The following is a 12,125-nucleotide window of genomic DNA, read 5'->3' on the forward strand; positions in this document are numbered from 1 at the left end:
AGAGGGCTTCTGGGTGAAAACTTGTTGGCCAGGTGACCTCCCCTCGGGGCTCTATGTGGGTGTGTGTGTGTGTTCATGTGGGCGGTGGTGAGGGAAGAGCAGCGTCGGCCCCTTCACTCGGAGGTGGCGGCGTCGTGGCCACGGCGGCGGCAGGACGGCTTCGCTGCTGCGGCATCACAGTTGCAGGCAGAGCTCCGACGGAGCAGCTTCGCTGCTGTGGCACCACATTACTCCACTACACATCTACTGTATCCGATTGTACCACATGGACACCTACGTTTCTACATTTGTTTGTGTCCCACACCAAACATTTGGGGAAATGACCTGAAGTTTTTTTGCTCTTATTTTTCTTTTGAATAGATGCCTCAGAGGCTGAGAAAGACGCTGAGTCCAAATGGAATGCTGTGTCGTGGGTAAATCAACTTTTCCAGAAACTTCAAGAGACTTTAGGGCTGACAGTGGGCAAATGCTGCAAGCAATAACGAGTGTTGGTATACTTCAAGGCAAGTAGTACAACGCGAATAAAAGGACACTCTACAGTGATTTTTTACGCAAATGTTTAGGATTCAGATTTGCCAGACATGTTTTCTGCAAATTCTGTGAATAGGATGGCGCAATGGGAACACACGTGCCTCGCAGAAAAAGGCCCTGGGTTTGATTCCCGACTCGGTTGCCTTTTTGCGTGGAGTTTGTAGTTATCCCCTCTGTTCTACCTGGCTCCTTCAAGGATGTCCGGTTTCCTCTCATATAACACATTGTAGTTGCGTTCCTGAAAAACACCGCGTTATGGAAAAATGGTGTTATAATAAATAATATAGGGATAAAGCACAGTCCTCGATAACACGTGAGATGCGTACGTGGGCTGAACAAATACTAAGGCGCATGGGTAGTATCTAGAAGCATCCAGCAGCATCCCGCCTTGTTATTATGCTACGCCGAGGCAGCCTTTCGACCGCCCGTTCTTACTCAAGCGACGTCGTTTTGTTCACCCGATCGTGTTATGTCCAATTTGCATCCGCGTTATAAAAAATGTATTCCCTAATACGTTAATAATCACGTTATATCCAATTCACGTTATGAAAACACGCAGTGTTATAGGAAAACAGACTGTACCTAGTATTGGCCAAACATCCCAATGCCGATACATTTGCTAAATAATAACTCCCCATTGAGATTACACGGCAGCAACATCGCCCTCTACTACAAAACCTTTGCAAGACCGTCCTGCTAAAGATTTGGAGACTCAGTGAGGTGTCCCTGGATAAGCGTGGAGAAAAAATAATTTGCAAGGTTCTTCTCGCAGACACTTTGTTTACTCCAAATGCTGAAATACTGAAGGCATCGATCGGCAGCGTCTCTTTCGCTCCTCCGATGAGCACGGTTGGCTACGTACGGTGCAAAAGAAGTTCAACATAGACAGACTGACATACTCTAGAATAGTGCCCTCCTGAAAAGCCACCGAGAGGCTCACTGAGGATTTCCGGTAAAAATAACGCTTTAATTCGTAAATTGCGATCTCACTCTCTACATCGATACATTATTTTGTAAACTAAAACTATTTTTTTTATTTTACCAGGTAAGGTCCCACTGAGCTATACAGCTCATTTTGGATGTGACCTGGACAAAAATGACAGCTCAACGAAGTGGCTTATCATCACGTGGAAATGTATCGCAGCCAAATACTCTAAAACGCTTGTTCATTCTAAATGTGGAGGAAAAATCTGGAGGACCTGGAGAAAAATTCACACGACCACGGGGAGAGACACACGCAAACTCCAAATATACAGGCGTCAGGGTCTGGATCGAACCCACAGCATCCTGTATAACAGGCGATTAAGTTAACATCTCGCCACCATGGCAAAACGTTCACGTTCCCTTCGGCTTAGCAACACGGCGCAGTCTGTGCATTTGGAGGCTGCGCTGGGAACCCGTTTGTGTTGCAGATGCTCTACTAGCCAATGGGCTCCACTCGTTCGTCTTATTTAGAGAGGTATGTGTCACGTCCGCTGTAAATTTAGAAAAACATTTCTTGGTGGATCGCTCCACTCCCATGGCTCAGCCTTTGGAACGAGGGCAGGGAGGGGGCACGGTGTATTTCGGGATTCGCTGAAACTCGATCGTTCGAGTCGAACTCCGTGACAGAGAGCGCGCTCCTCCCGCCCGCTCCTCCCGCCCGCTCCTCCCGCCCGCGCGCCCGCACCACGCACTGCGGCCAGAGCGGGGATGGTGCCCGGGCACGTGGCTCACGCCATGTTTGGTGGGCGCTCAGTTTGGCGGTGCCCATTGTGTGGCCCAGATGTGGGTGGTGGGGGGCTGGGGATGGGGTGCTCTGCTTGTTTGTGCAGAGACAAAAAAAGATTTCGCAGCTATGTGTGGACCTCAGGGTTGGGTTAGCGAGCGCCTATTTAAGTCAACAATGCATGTCAAGGCAGGTGGCTTGAAGCCCCATTTGTCTTCTCCCAGTGCTGATGTTGAAAACACCGCTGCACCAATTACAACATGTATTTTAGGCTGAGTGAACCTAGGGGATGCCCATGCCATATTTAGCGAAGCCATCTCAGTGCAACAGCCATCGTCTCTCTCGCTTCCCCAATCCTCTTACTCATGGTCCATGTCTCCTGTTCTTGGCTGCATTCCTCATCGTCCTTGTGGCTGAGACAATCTCCAAAAGCCTCGGGTTCCTGTTTTATACACTGCCAGCAACCTCTACCACCAGCAACCCCTACCACCAGCAACCCCTACCACCTGCAACCCCTACCGCCAGCAACCCTTACCACCAGCAACCCCTACAACCATCAACCACTAAAACCAGCAACCCCTACTGCCACCAACCCTTACCACCAGCAACCGCTACCGCCAGCAACCCCTACCGCCAGCAACCCCTATCACCAGCAACCCCTACCGCTAGCAACCCCTACCGCTAGCATCCCCTACCACCAGCAACCCCTACCGCCAGCAACCCTTACCACCAGCAACCCCTACTGCCACCAACCCTTACTACCAGCAACCTCTACCACCAGCAGCCCATACCGCCACCAGACCCAACCACCGGCAACCTCTACCACCAGAAACCCCTTCCACTAGCAAACCCTACCAGCAGCAACCCCTACCGCCAGCAGACCCTACCACCAGCAACCCTTACCACCAGCAACCCCTTCCACCAGCAACCCCTTCCACCAGCAACCCCTACCAGAAGCAACCCCTACCGCCAGCAGACCCTACCACCAGCAACCCCTACCGCCAGCAACCTCTACCACCAGCAACCCCTACCGCCAGCAGACCCTACCACCAGCAACCCCTCCCGCCAGCAACCCTTACCACCAGCAACCCCTACCAGCAGCAACCCCTACCACCAGCAACCCCTACCAGCAGCAACCCCTACCACCAGCAACCCCTACCACCTGCAACCCCTACCGCCAGCAACCCCTACCACTAGCAACTCCTACCCCCAGCAACCCCTACCACCAGCAACCCCTACCAGCAGCAACCCCTACCACCAGCAACCCCTACCAGCAGCAACCCCTACCACCAGCAACCCCTACCAGCAGCAACCCCTACCACCAGCAACCCCTACCACCAGCAACCCCTTCCACCAGCAACCCCTTCCACCAGCAACCCCTACCAGAAGCAACCCCTACCGCCAGCAGACCCTACCACCAGCAACCCCTACCGCCAGCAACCTCTACCACCAGCAACCCCTACCGCCAGCAGACCCTACCACCAGCAACCCCTCCCGCCAGCAACCCTTACCACCAGCAACCCCTACCAGCAGCAACCCCTACCACCAGCAACCCCTACCAGCAGCAACCCCTACCACCAGCAACCCCTACCACCTGCAACCCCTACCGCCAGCAACCCCTACCACTAGCAACTCCTACCCCCAGCAACCCCTACCACCAGCAACCCCTACCAGCAGCAACCCCTACCACCAGCAACCCCTACCACCAGCAACCCCTACCACCTGCAACCCCTACCGCCAGCAACCCTTACCACCAGCAACCCCTACAACCATCAACCACTAAAACCAGCAACCCCTACTGCCACCAACCCTTACCACCAGCAACCGCTACCGCCAGCAACCCCTACCGCCAGCAACCCCTATCACCAGCAACCCCTACCGCTAGCAACCCCTACCGCTAGCATCCCCTACCACCAGCAACCCCTACCGCCAGCAACCCTTACCACCAGCAACCCCTACTGCCACCAACCCTTACTACCAGCAACCTCTACCACCAGCAGCCCATACCGCCACCAGACCCAACCACCGGCAACCTCTACCACCAGAAACCCCTTCCACTAGCAAACCCTACCAGCAGCAACCCCTACCGCCAGCAGACCCTACCACCAGCAACCCTTACCACCAGCAACCCCTTCCACCAGCAACCCCTTCCACCAGCAACCCCTACCAGAAGCAACCCCTACCGCCAGCAGACCCTACCACCAGCAACCCCTACCGCCAGCAACCTCTACCACCAGCAACCCCTACCGCCAGCAGACCCTACCACCAGCAACCCCTCCCGCCAGCAACCCTTACCACCAGCAACCCCTACCAGCAGCAACCCCTACCACCAGCAACCCCTACCAGCAGCAACCCCTACCACCAGCAACCCCTACCACCTGCAACCCCTACCGCCAGCAACCCCTACCACTAGCAACTCCTACCCCCAGCAACCCCTACCACCAGCAACCCCTACCAGCAGCAACCCCTACCACCAGCAACCCCTACCAGCAGCAACCCCTACCACCAGCAACCCCTACCAGCAGCAACCCCTACCACCAGCAACCCCTACCACCAGCAACCCCTTCCACCAGCAACCCCTTCCACCAGCAACCCCTACCAGAAGCAACCCCTACCGCCAGCAGACCCTACCACCAGCAACCCCTACCGCCAGCAACCTCTACCACCAGCAACCCCTACCGCCAGCAGACCCTACCACCAGCAACCCCTCCCGCCAGCAACCCTTACCACCAGCAACCCCTACCAGCAGCAACCCCTACCACCAGCAACCCCTACCAGCAGCAACCCCTACCACCAGCAACCCCTACCACCTGCAACCCCTACCGCCAGCAACCCCTACCACTAGCAACTCCTACCCCCAGCAACCCCTACCACCAGCAACCCCTACCAGCAGCAACCCCTACCACCAGCAACCCCTACCAGCAGCAACCCCTACCACCATCAACCCCTACCGCCATCAACCCCTACCGCTCTGCCAGTCCTGGGTCTGCCGAACACAGACGACCAGCTCACACAGCTGTCGCAGCACTAAACGTTGACAGTGAAACTCGTTTGTAGAATATTCTTAGCTCTTTCGGTAAAGTCACGTTCAAGGGAAACAATAAAATAATAAAATATCTAAAAAACAATAAAAATTCTCACGACGTTTCGACCATAACACAAACGGTCGTCATCAGGTGTGAAAAAACCAACGGCAAGAAACATTTGAAAGAAGTGTCGGTTTGCATTAATTTATTTATTTTTAAACGGTGTATTTCTTTATTTATAAAAACGTCAGCGCCACGCGCAGCGATTTGGCAGTTTATTTAGAAGGACGAGTCCATCTATGTTCTGAAAAGAGGAGGGGGGAGACGAAAAATTAATGTATGCTGTCTGAAAGCCACCGTAAGCGTGAACAATCAATTAAGACCTGAAATGGTTTATCAAATCCTTCCAATGACTGCTAAGCCAGAATCCATCTTCTCGGTTGAAATTGTCTCTGTGCTTGTATATGTGGATAGCCTCATGAGCGAATCTCTCATGGTAGCCAGATGGCTTACAAAGAACCTCTGTCTTGGAAAAGTCAATGTCATGTGAGCCTACTGAATTATAACAATGATCTGCCACGGCCGAGGTGTTGGTCCTACCGTGTTTAAGGTCTGCTTTGTGTTCACGAATGCGGTCCGAGAAATGGCGTTTGATTTCTCCAATGTAACTACTACCACAGAGGCAACTTAGTTTGTAGACACCAGGGTACTGTATGTCTGGAATCACATCTTTTACAGACGGAACCAGATCATCTCTCTCTGTCTGTCTCTCTGTCTGCCTGTCTCTCTGTCTGACAACAATCCTGCAGTGTCCTTTTACGACGGATGTCCTGTCTAGGAGTTTCAAAACGCGCTTTCTCATTGGGCCTTCTTGGAATATTTCGTAAATGTATTGTTAGCACACGCTTTGTCTATAGGAGGAAACAGGGTTTCTGCGAGAAAACCCACACGCACCAGGGCTATGGCACTCGAGAGTCACCAAAGATGGGTTCATGAACACATTTTCTGCTCCACCTTCTTCTGGTATGTGTTAACATGCTTGAATGCGTCACGTGCAGAGACAAATGCGAATGAGGCTAATTGCTTCGTTATTGTTGTCAGAAGTCATAAACTTTCCGAGGTGGTGTAGGCAGCGAGGGTTGGTGGATTACACAAATGTTGGGAAACTCCCTTCCCGTGGGTATCGAGGAGGTGCCGTAGCCTGGCTGGCCAGGAGAAGGCGGTATAGCGAGTGGACTAATCGATATCTGTTGCAATCTGCACGGGGGTGATAGAGCGTTGCCCCCCTCGTGCAAGGTGTGGGGTTTTCTCCGGGTGCTCCGGTTTCCTCACGCTCGTATAATAATAATCACAGCTCATCATTAATGGGATTAAAATATCTTTAAAATGCGAACTCCACTGCATCAAGACCCTCCTGAAAACGAGTCCCACACCTCAGTGTGGCTTTCCTGGTGGCGAGATGTTAACTACCTCGCCTGGTATACAGGAGTCGTGGGTTCGATCCCAACCCCGACCCCTGCTGTATATTTGCATGTTCTGGTCGTGTGGATTTTTCTCCGGGTTCTCCAGTTTTTTCTCTTCATATTTAGAATCACATCACGTGTTCAGAGTATTTGGCTGCTATTAATCTCCACGTGATTAGCCACTTCATTCAGCTATCATTTGTGGCCCAAATCGCATCTGAAAAAGATACATAGCTCAGTGGGGCATTACTTGGTAAAATAAAAAAAATAGTTTATAGTTTAAATAACTTTGTATTTTTGTTCAACTAGATTTGAACGATTGTGTCGTGCCAGCAGCATTCCTGATATGGCCTGGAATCGAGTCCAGTGGCGTGGGGGAGGTAGCAGATCACCGGAGTTCCCTCTCTTGCTAACCCCTCTCCGCATTCCAGATGACCTCTGGGAACTGCCAAGAAAAGCTACAAAAGTCGCTGATCTGAGGCTGCAATTCTGAGAATGGAGTGCCAACGGCGGATGTTAAATAAACCACGAGGGGAAGTCATCAAAGCGGCAATGTGAATTTAAGGATCGATTGAACCCACAGCATTTGAACCAGAAGTGGGGCGGCCAGCAAAAGGAAGTATCGCATCACAGCCATCTCTCCGAGAAAGATCCACGGCACGAAACGGCATCTCAGCTCACAGAGTGTATCTCCGTTTGAAAATATCCATCAAATGGTAAAAAGTATATGCCTTGACATCGGATTTAAAGTTGGCATCCAAACACAGCTCCTGACTCCAGAGTGATTCCCCAGGTGTTCATAGCCATCGAGCAAAGACGGTCACCGCATCGCGCAGCGCTTTCAGACGCGCACTTCTGCGGCCGTCTGGAACGTTCTTCTTCCTTCCAATATTAAGAAGCCACTGGAGATATGCACTTTTAAATCATCCAGGTTGAAAACTCCTTTCTTTAAAAGTCCTTTTTGTGTTGAGTTTGTTGTCCTTCACCCGCACCTCCAATGAGCACAGTTAGATACGTACGGTGCAGGAGAGGTTCAACGTACAGTGAGGGAAAAAAGTATTTGATCCCCTGCTGATTTTGTACGTTTGCCCAATGACAAAGAAATGATCAGTCAATAATTTTAATGGTAGGTTTATTTGAACAGTGAGAGACAGAAAAACAACAACAAAATCCAGAAAAACACATGTCAAAAATGTTATAAATTGATTTGTATTTTAATTAGGGAAATAAGTATTTGATGCAAATCAATTTATAACATTTTTGACATGCGTTTTTCTGGATTTTTTTTGTTGTTATTCTGTCTCTCACTTTTCAAATAAACCTACCATTAAAATTATAGACTGACCATTTCTTTGTCAGTGGGCAAACGTACAAAATCAGCAGGGGATCAAATACTTTTTTCCCTCACTGTACCTTGGTATGCATACGCACACCCACAGCATTCCACACATGATAATAGAAACACCCAGCAGATCTACGGTGTAGATTGGTCTTTGTTGTATGCGATTAAAAAGTATATAGAAATGCGTCAACCCATGGGGATGGCTGACTATACTTCACCATGCTGGTCAGTGTGGGCAGATGTGATGGCGTGGAACAGCGGTGGTGGGAGAGTAACGCTGCATCAATTATCGCTGGCCACTGATGTTAGCCGTGGCCAGGACTCAATCTCACGTCAGCATGATCAAATTGCAATGCAAGAACCACTTAACCTAATTTTGGATGCACTACCAACTACATTTTCTAAGCACTGTACTTCAATTGAATTCATTACAAAGCAAACCGTAATGACATGCTTGTTAACATGGGTCACGTTCAATATCCTACACCGTGTGAAATGTGCCCAAGAGGACATCTACCGATGAGGCGGAGTGATGGAATCACCTCGTGCGCAAGAGCTTGATGAATCTTTTGCATGGCGAGGCCTTTATCCAGCAGTGAAGAGGCCATGGTTGATATTGTTCATTAAATAGTGTTTATACGAACGTACAAGTTGATTTTCTTTCAGTTAAGATGAAGTGCTGTAAATAACTTTGACAAAGGAAAAATAGTGATTGCCCCGTGGAAAGCCTGGCCCCAGCCATGAGAATGAGGAATTTCCACCCCCGTCTCAGGGCCACTAACAGAGCAGTTCGTTCGAGCACGGGGACAGTCAGACTTTGTTTTTTGTCCTTCATGCGGAATTTTAATAAGGGAAATAAGTATTTGACCTCCTCTCAATCCAACAAGGGTTTTTGCCACCAAGTACTAAGTCATGTTTTGCAGAGGGGTCAAATACTTATTTCCCTCATTAAAATGCAAATCAATATGTAACATTTTTGACATGCGTTTTTCTGGATTTTGTTGTTGTTCTTCTGTTTCTCACTGTTCAAATAAACCTACCATTAAAATTATGGACTGATCATTTCTTTGTCAGTGGGCAAACGTACAAAATCAGCAGGGGATCAAATACTTTTTTCCCTCTGTACATCTACACAGACATCCACACACACATACATCCACACAGACATACATCCACACACACATACATCCACACAGACATACATCCACACAGACATACATCTACACAGACATCCACACACACATACATCCACATAGACATACATCTACACAGACATCCACACAGACATACATCCACACAGACATACATCTACACATACATCCACACACACATACATCCACACAAACATACATCCACACAGACATACATCTACACAGACATCCACACAGACATACATCCACACACATACATCCACACAGACATACATCTACACAGACATCCACACACACATACATCCACACAGACATACATCTACACAGACATCCACACAGACATACATCCACACACATACATCCACACAGACATACATCCACACACACATACATCCACACAGACATCCACACATACATCCACACACACATACATCCACACAGACATACACACACACATACATCCACACACACATACATCCACACAGACATACACGGCTACGCCCAGCGTTATAGACTGAGTGCAGCCCTCCGAGATCTGAGTAGAAGCAGCCTGCAGAAGCGTTCAAGAAGCTTTTCAAGTTACTCCTTATTAAGCAATCTTTTTAAGCAGTACTCTTTTTAATCTTAATTATTATTTGTTATTAAGCTCCTCATTAAGTACTAGGTTGTTGGGGGGCGCCTGCGTCGCCCCCCAACGACCTAGTATTAATCATAGAAAGATAGATAAAGTTGTGCGTTTACCAGCGTGATGGAACGTCTGTCCTTGCGATAACGTATGCGGGGAGAATGGGAAATTGTCGTCATCGCAAGACAAATGGCAAAGTCGTGTCGGTGGGGGCCAAGTCGATTCTGGGAATCAACACCGAATCGCCTCGTTCTCTCTCTCTCAAGCGTTCATCATATTCATCATAGACAGATAGAGAAAGTTGTTTATATATAAATATCATTTTACATCTGTTAGACTTCATTGAAAACGACATCTTGTGTGAATTTTCTCTCGTCGTTAAGTAGATGTCCTTGCTGGGGGCTCGGTTGGGATTGCGGAATCGAGATAAGGCGACATAAAGATGGACGTGCGAGAAGACCGCCGTCTGCAGATCGATTTCAACGTAACCGAACGTCTGTCCCTGCGCTTCCGTCATTAATGCATGGGGTGCGTAGGTTTACAGCGCCCCTGCATGAAAACGACGGGAAGTGCAGCGTTCATCATATTAATCACAGTTAATGTTGGGCGATTATATTATTATATTAAGTATTTTTGTAATAGTATCATCAAGTATTACATCTGAACGTATTAAGTAAATTTAGGGATAAAATAAATAAATAACAGGTTAGTACACTTTTCTTCGGGAACGCAACACCCCTGTATAATGCGTATGTCTATGTGAAGATAGGCTTCACACCGCTATTCAACTTGCACGCTGTTTTCAGGAACCCACGTCGCGCGTTATACAAGTGACACCTGTGTAGTGGGTTCACTTGAAAGACACACTAATTCAGGAGGCAACGCGTTTATTCTACAGCCACAACGGGGTAACTACATAACCAGTAACCACAACGGGATAACTACAAAACCAGTAACCACCACGGGGTAACTATATAAATGGGTCAGGTCAGTCGGCACACTGCCTGACCCACGATGCCGAGCATGAAGACCGGAGACCGAGGAGAAGACGTAGCACGGCGGGTTCCATTCCAGCAGACAGCCTCCATGGGACCCTGGGACATCCCTTATAAGCACCCAGAGTGGCCTGGCTCTGCCCTCAGCCACTTCCCCTTCTGGAACTCACCAGAAAATTATGGGCCATACACCACGTGTCCCTTCTGTCACCTTTGGCCCACATCCTTTCCCTGTCTTTTCACGTGCCCTTGCCAGCCAACCAGGCTGATAGGTCCTCAGATGCCCCCTCTCTGCCAGCCAGCAGAACCATGCCCCCCAGGAACCCTTTTCCATGACATAGCATACCCTGCTGGGAGGGAGGGCTACAACACTCCCAGTTCCCCTCTCTATCAGCAACTGGCGCGAGGTGCCATAGTGACCCATTATATGTCACTACATCACCCCCCCCCCCCCTTGTAAAACTCAGCCGTCCCGGCTGACCACTATACCTCAAACAACAAGACGAACTGCCTCAACAACAATTTCCAATAGTAACAATGAAATAAACGGTAACCGTCGGCAAGAGCAATATGTACATTTACTGAGGAACACCATGAAAAGTTATTGAAAAAATTCCGCGAACATACATAATAACCCCAACCTCCAACTATGTACATGAACCGTCAGCACACCACAACCCACGAGCACAGTAAGGACACAGTTCAACCCGCAACACAATCTGGCTCGTGTATGCGATATTCCGACAGACGGTGTTGGGATAAATATGACGCTGGAGGAGGATCATTTAAAATGGATGGACTTTGAACGGGTCCTCATTGCCGGACCCCCAGGTGGGGCAGGAGCATTTCCCGGGGACGACTTGAAGATGGCCTAACGGGCGCGGCCCCTCCCGGGAAGAAGAAAAAACAGGAGAAGAAGGAGTGGGTGCCGGCGACTCCGCTCTCCTCGGTTGGCATCCGGTTGGCTCAACCAGTGGCTCCAGGGGTGTAAAGTGCTAGGATCCTGTGGGCGGAAGAAACAACATCCGCTCTGGCACGCCCCAGCTCGTCGAACGCATCAGACACCCGGCCCTTGGGTAATGGCGGAAATGCGGTTTTCGCCGCGACGAGTGTATGTACCAATTCCTGCCACCAAACTGGATAAGTACACCCTGTGGCCTTTTTACCTCAATCACTTCAACTGGGCCCTGCCATGGTTTATACAATTTAGGGGATGTGCCCACTGGACCCTGGGGGAAGTGCAGCCAAGCCTTATCCCCCAGTTTATATTTGGTTCCAGATTCC

This window comes from Petromyzon marinus, chromosome 50 (assembly GCF_048934315.1).
Source record: "Petromyzon marinus isolate PM22_M1 ecotype Great Lakes invasive population chromosome 50, UKy_Petmar_22M1.pri1.0, whole genome shotgun sequence".
In the NCBI taxonomy this organism is placed as follows: Eukaryota; Metazoa; Chordata; class Hyperoartia; order Petromyzontiformes; family Petromyzontidae; genus Petromyzon; species Petromyzon marinus.